The following is a 5,915-nucleotide window of genomic DNA, read 5'->3' as shown; positions in this document are numbered from 1 at the left end:
GCCATTTGGGGAGTGAACCAGCAGATGGAAGTTCTCTCTCTCTCTCTCTGTCTCTAACTCTCTCTCTCTGCCTCTATCTATCTGTAACTCTGCCTTTCAAATAGATTTTTAAAAATCTTTAAAAAAAATAAAAGAAAATAACAGTATAAAAGAGGGAGTGAAACAGCTGTACTGGAGCGATGTTTCTACATAACATTAAGAGTTACTAATCACTATTAACCTGCAGCAGATTGTTGAAAGTTATTAACTGCAATCCCTAGGTCAACCACTAAGAAAATAACTCAAAAACATAAAGTAAAAGAAACAACAAAGGGATTAAAATGTTATACTAGAAAATTCCTATTTAATGCAAAATAAGGCAGTAAAGGAGGAACAGAGGAACAAAGACATAAGGCAGGTAGAAAACAAAGACCAAATGGAAGGTGCAAATTCTATGTCTGTAATTACATTAAGTGTAAATTACACTTAAATGTAAATTATACTCCAGTGGAAAGGCAAAGATCGGAAGAACGACTTTTTTAAATGACCCGACCAGCTGCAGACTACAAAACATGCATTTTAGACTTCAAGATAAAACAGGTTGAAAGTAAACAAGTGGAAAAATATGCGTCATGAAAACAGTCACCAAAGGACAAGTAGATTAGTATGCTAATATCAGACAAAATGGGGTTTAAGATGCAAAGTATTATTGGAGACAAAGAGGGACATTTTATACCGAATCAGACAGATAAAACAATTATAAACATCAATGCATCAAACAACACATCTCCCTAAACCCATAGAACATAACCTAAAAGAATAGAAGACAAAAATAATAACAGTTAAGGACTATAATGCCTCAAATTTCAATAACTGTCAGATCAACCAAACAGAATGTCAACAATCAACTCTGCTTCAAGCATGATAAACCAGTTACACCTAACACACTGCACAGCACATTCTATTCAAAGAAAGAATACACCTGCTTCTCAGGCACAGAAGGAAGATTCTTCCAGGACAGAGCAGGTGCCACACCACAAAGCAAGGCTCTACAAGACTGAATGGATAAATTCATGCAAAGTTTGTTACGTGACCTCAAAGAAATTAGAAATCTGTAACAGAAGAAAATTTCATAAATTCGTGAATATGTGGAAGTTAGAGAAAAATCTCAATAATCAATGAATCAAAATAAAATCACAAAGGGAGCTTAAAAATACTTTGAGGTGAATGAAAATGCAGCAAACCACGCCTTAATAAAAGGGATGCAGTGAGGACTTCGTCTGGATGCTGAAAATACTTTTATTGAAAAGAAGAAAGACTTCAAATCAGTAAACCTAAACCTCCCCCTTAAGAAAATAAATAATGAAATCAGTATATCAGAGATGCCTGCACTCTCCTATTTACTGCATTCATAACAAAGAAATGGACTCCTTGCCTGAGTTGTCCATCAACAGATAAAGAGCATTCAGCATGAAAATGAATGAAAGCCTGCCACTTGTGGCAACATGAATGGACCTCCTGGAGGACACTGTGTTAAGTGGAATAAACCAGGCACTGACATACGGATTCTGTGTGTTCTCCCTCATATTGGAGGCCCAAAAAGCTGATTTCATGGAAGTACAATGTATAACAATGGCAACTAAAGGCTAGGACATGCAAGGACAGGGCCAACAGATGTAGGTTGGATAACAGGTGCCAAAATACAGTTACATAGGAGGAGCAAGGTTTCGTGATCTATCCCACTGTAGAGTGACTCGAATTCACAACCACTTATTATATATTTTGCAAAGGTCTAAAGAAAAGGAGTTTAAAGCTTCCCAGAATTAGGAAATTATAAATATTCAAGGAAAGACAAATACTGGTTTGGTCACTGCACATTTTATATATGCATATAATTATCACATTGCTAAAGACATATAGTTATTACCTATAAATTTAAAAAATAAAAAAGAAGAGCAAACTAACCTAAAACAAGTCAAGAAATGGAAATAATAAAGATTTCAATAAAAATAAATGAAAGGGAGAACACTTAAAATGGAGAAAAATGAACAAACAAGCAACATACTAAAAGCTTAGCTGGATTTACTAAGGAACCTAAGATGTGAATGACCAGAATCAGGAATGAAAGACAGCATGTCATTGCTACTTCCATAACCAAAAGCCTTGTAAGAAAATTCTATGCATAACCATAGGGCAACAACTTAAAAAATTCAGATGAAAGGGACACATTCCTCGAGAGACACCAAGTACTGAGCTGTCTCAGAAGAAATGGAATGTCTAGATAGACCTAATGCATGCCAAGTAAAAACACGGAATTGGCAATTTTAAAACTTCCCATAAATAAAAGCGCCCAGGTGTCTCCACTGACGAATCCTTTCAAATATGTAAAGAAGGAATGCCATGCCTGCATAAACTCTTCCTAAATAACAGGAGGTGAGGGAACAGTCCCCAATCATTCCATGAGGCTGGAATTAGCCTGATACTAAAATCAGACACCAGTATCAAAAGAGAACCAGAGACCAACATCCCTTAGGAATAGACAAAAATTTCCAACTAAACACTAGCAAACTAAAGCCAGCAACATTGAAAAGGATTACTTGGGATGATTAAGTGAGATTTATTCCAGGGAGGCAGGATTTGTTTAACATCTGAAAATCAACCAATATTAACAGAATAAAGGACTTGACACACAAAAAAAGTCATCTGAAAAAATGTAACACCCTTTCATGAATCAACAAAAACATTCAAATTCGAAGCAAACATCCTCAGCCTGACCAAGGGCATCTATGGAACACCCACAGCTAAGATCACCCTTACTGAAGACAGATGCAATGCCTCTCCCCTAAGATCAAGAGGGAGAGGGGGATGCTCACTCTTGACACTTCCATTCTCCTTGGAGTTCTAATCACAGCAATCAGGCAAGAAAGGGGAAGAGTAGACATGCAAGAGAAGGAAGTCAGGCATGCAGGAAGGGAGGGAGGCAGGAAGGGAGGAAGAAGAAAGGTAGGGAGGGAGGAAAAGGAAGGGAGGGAGGGAGGGAGGGAGGGAAGGGGGAGCAAAACTATCTCTCACTGCCCAGGATATGAACTCACATGCTAAAAAAAAATCCTATGGTATCCATGAGAAAACAATTAGTGCTAAAAAAGGACTTCAGTAAGATACAGGGATACAAGATCAATGTACAAAAATCTAGTATATTTACATGCATCAGCGTGGGAATGAAAACAAAATTAAACTTACAATAGCACAAAAAAAATTAGAATGCAACAGTAAAATGAACAACTCTAAGTGCAAGCAGGTGCAGCGGTTCCCCAGTGAGTACCGTTCCCTAGGGATCACACAGACCTAAATGTAAAAGGTGAACTAACAAGGCTCCACAGATGGCTTCAGGACCTTTAGGTAGGCTAAGGTTTCAGAAAATGGACACAAAAAATAGTTACTAAAAATGATGCTCATTGATGCTTCCCTAAAATAACTGCTTCTCCCCAAAAGATACCAGAGAGTGAAAAAGGAAAAAGTGACAAGATATTCATAATACATATATCCCTAAGAGACTCATATTCAATATATATTTCCACAAATTCTCCTACAAATAAAAGGGGAAATGGTCAATAACCCAGTTTAGAAAGGGCAGGCATTTGGCCTAGTGGTTAAACCTGTACATCCCGTGTCAGAGTGCCCGCGTCTGAGTTCCAGCTCTGCTTCCGATCCAGCTTCCTGCTAATGCACACCCTGAGCTGCAGCAGGTGAAGGCCCAAGCAGCTGAGACCCTGCCACCCATGGGGGAGACCTCAGTTCCAGCTCCTGGCTCCAGCCTGGCCCAGGTCCAGTGCTTGTGGTCATCTGTGATGTGGACCAGCAGATGGGTGCTTTCTCTCTGTATCTGTTTCTCTGCTTCTCAAACAAATGCATGAATTAACTTCTTTTTTAAAATGGGGGGAAAAGCCTGTGCCAGATTAAAAAAAAAAAAAAAAGACTACGGCCGGCGCCGCGGCTCACTAGGCTAATCCTCCGCCTTGCGGCGCCGGCACACCGGGTTCTAGTCCCGGTCGGGGCGCCGGATTCTGTCCCGGTTGCCCCTCTTCCAGGCCAGCCCTCTGCTGTGGCCAGGGAGTGCAGTGGAGGATGGCCCAGGTGCTTGGGCCCTGCACCCCATGGGAGACCAGGAAAAGCACCTGGCTCCTGGCTCCTGCCATCGGATCAGCGCGGTGCGCCGGCCGCAGCGCGCCGGCCGCGGCGGCCATTGGAGGGTGAACCAACGGCAAAGGAAGACCTTTCTCTCTGTCTCTCTCTCTCACTGTCCACTCTGCCTGTCAAAAAAAAAAAAAAAAAAAAAAAAAAAAAAGACTATCCAAATGACTAGTAAAAATGTGAAAAATGCTTAGCAAGTTTGGTCATCAGGGGAATGGAAATTAAAACCACGGTGACAGTTCTAGTCCCAGCTGCCTCTCTTCCAGTCCAGCTCTCTGCTAGGGCCTGGGAAAGCAGCGGAAGATGGCCCAGTGCTTGGGTCCCTGCACCCACACGGGAGACCCAGAAGAGGCTCCTGGCTCCCGGCTTCAGATCAGCACAGCGCTAGCAGCTGCGGCCACCTGGGGAGTGAACCAATGGAAGGAAGACCTCTCTCTACGTGTCTCTCCCTCTCAATGTCTGTAACTCTAACTCTAACTCTCAAATAAAATAAATAAAATCTAAAAAAAAAAAAAAAAAAAAAACAATAAACCACGGTGAGACTTCAGTCTACTCTGCTACAGAACAGCTGAAATTTTAAGACTGGCAAATTAGGCCTTGGTGAAAACACAGTTTCTGAAACTCCCATATTTTCTAGTGGGGTTAAAAATTGGGACAATATTGGATAGCATATTCTGAAGCCAAATATATGCCTACTTTATAATCTTGCAATCCCACGTAGCTGAGAGAAATAGACTCCAACATAGGCCAATAGTCTTGAACAAGTACAATCAAAGCAGTTTTATTTGCCATAGTGCCAAATTAGAAACAGCCCAAATATCCACCAACTAGGGAGTATATACATAAATAATATATTCATATAGTGGAATTCAGAACCAACTCAATAAACACAGCACAGGAAAATTTCAAAGACATTATGTCACGTGACAGAAGCCAGACCTGGAGGAGAATGTACTACACGATTCCATTCATAGGAAGGTCAGGCAAACTAATCAATGCTGATAAAAGTCCGTGGTTACTGTGGAGTGGGGAACAGAAGGGAATGGACTGGGGAGAAAGCTTGATGGAACCTTCTGGAATGCTATTATGCTCCTATATCTTGCTCTGGGTGGCAGCTACCCAGGTGTGTACATCTGTAAAAGTAAACCAAGATGCACACTCAGGATGAATTTTTTTTTAATTTTATTTGGTTGAGAGACAGACAGACACAGAGACTGTCTATTCACTTTCCACAAGAGCCAGCAGCAGCCAGAGCTGGGCCAGGCCAGAGCCAGGAACCAGGAACTCAAACCAGGTCTCCCACGTGGATGACAGGGATCAAGTACTTGAGCCCTCACCTGCTGCCCGACAGGGTGCACACCAACAGAAAGCTGCAGTCCCAAGTGGCATCTTCACCACTATGCCAAACACCCACATGAAGATGAATTGCTTAGGTTCTTTACCAAACTGCAATGAAAAAGTTGTTTGCAGGGGCCATGCTGTGGTAGGTAGTCCTCTGCCTGCAATGCAGCATCCCATATGGGCACCAGTTCTAGTCCCGGCTGTTCCTCTATGCTCTGCTATTGCCTGGGAAAGCAGTAGAAGATGGCCCAAGTGCTTGGGCTGCTGAGCACATGTGGGAGACCCAGGGGAAACTCCTGGCTCCTGGCTTTGGATCAGCGCAGCTCTGACCATTGTGGACATTTGGGGAGTGAAGCAGTGGATGGAAGACTTTTCTCTCTCTCTGTATCTCTCCTTCTCTGTCT

The sequence above is a fragment of the Oryctolagus cuniculus genome, chromosome 15 (genome assembly GCF_964237555.1).
Source record: "Oryctolagus cuniculus chromosome 15, mOryCun1.1, whole genome shotgun sequence".
Lineage (NCBI taxonomy): Eukaryota > Metazoa > Chordata > Mammalia > Lagomorpha > Leporidae > Oryctolagus > Oryctolagus cuniculus.
This window is presented reverse-complemented; position numbering follows the sequence as displayed.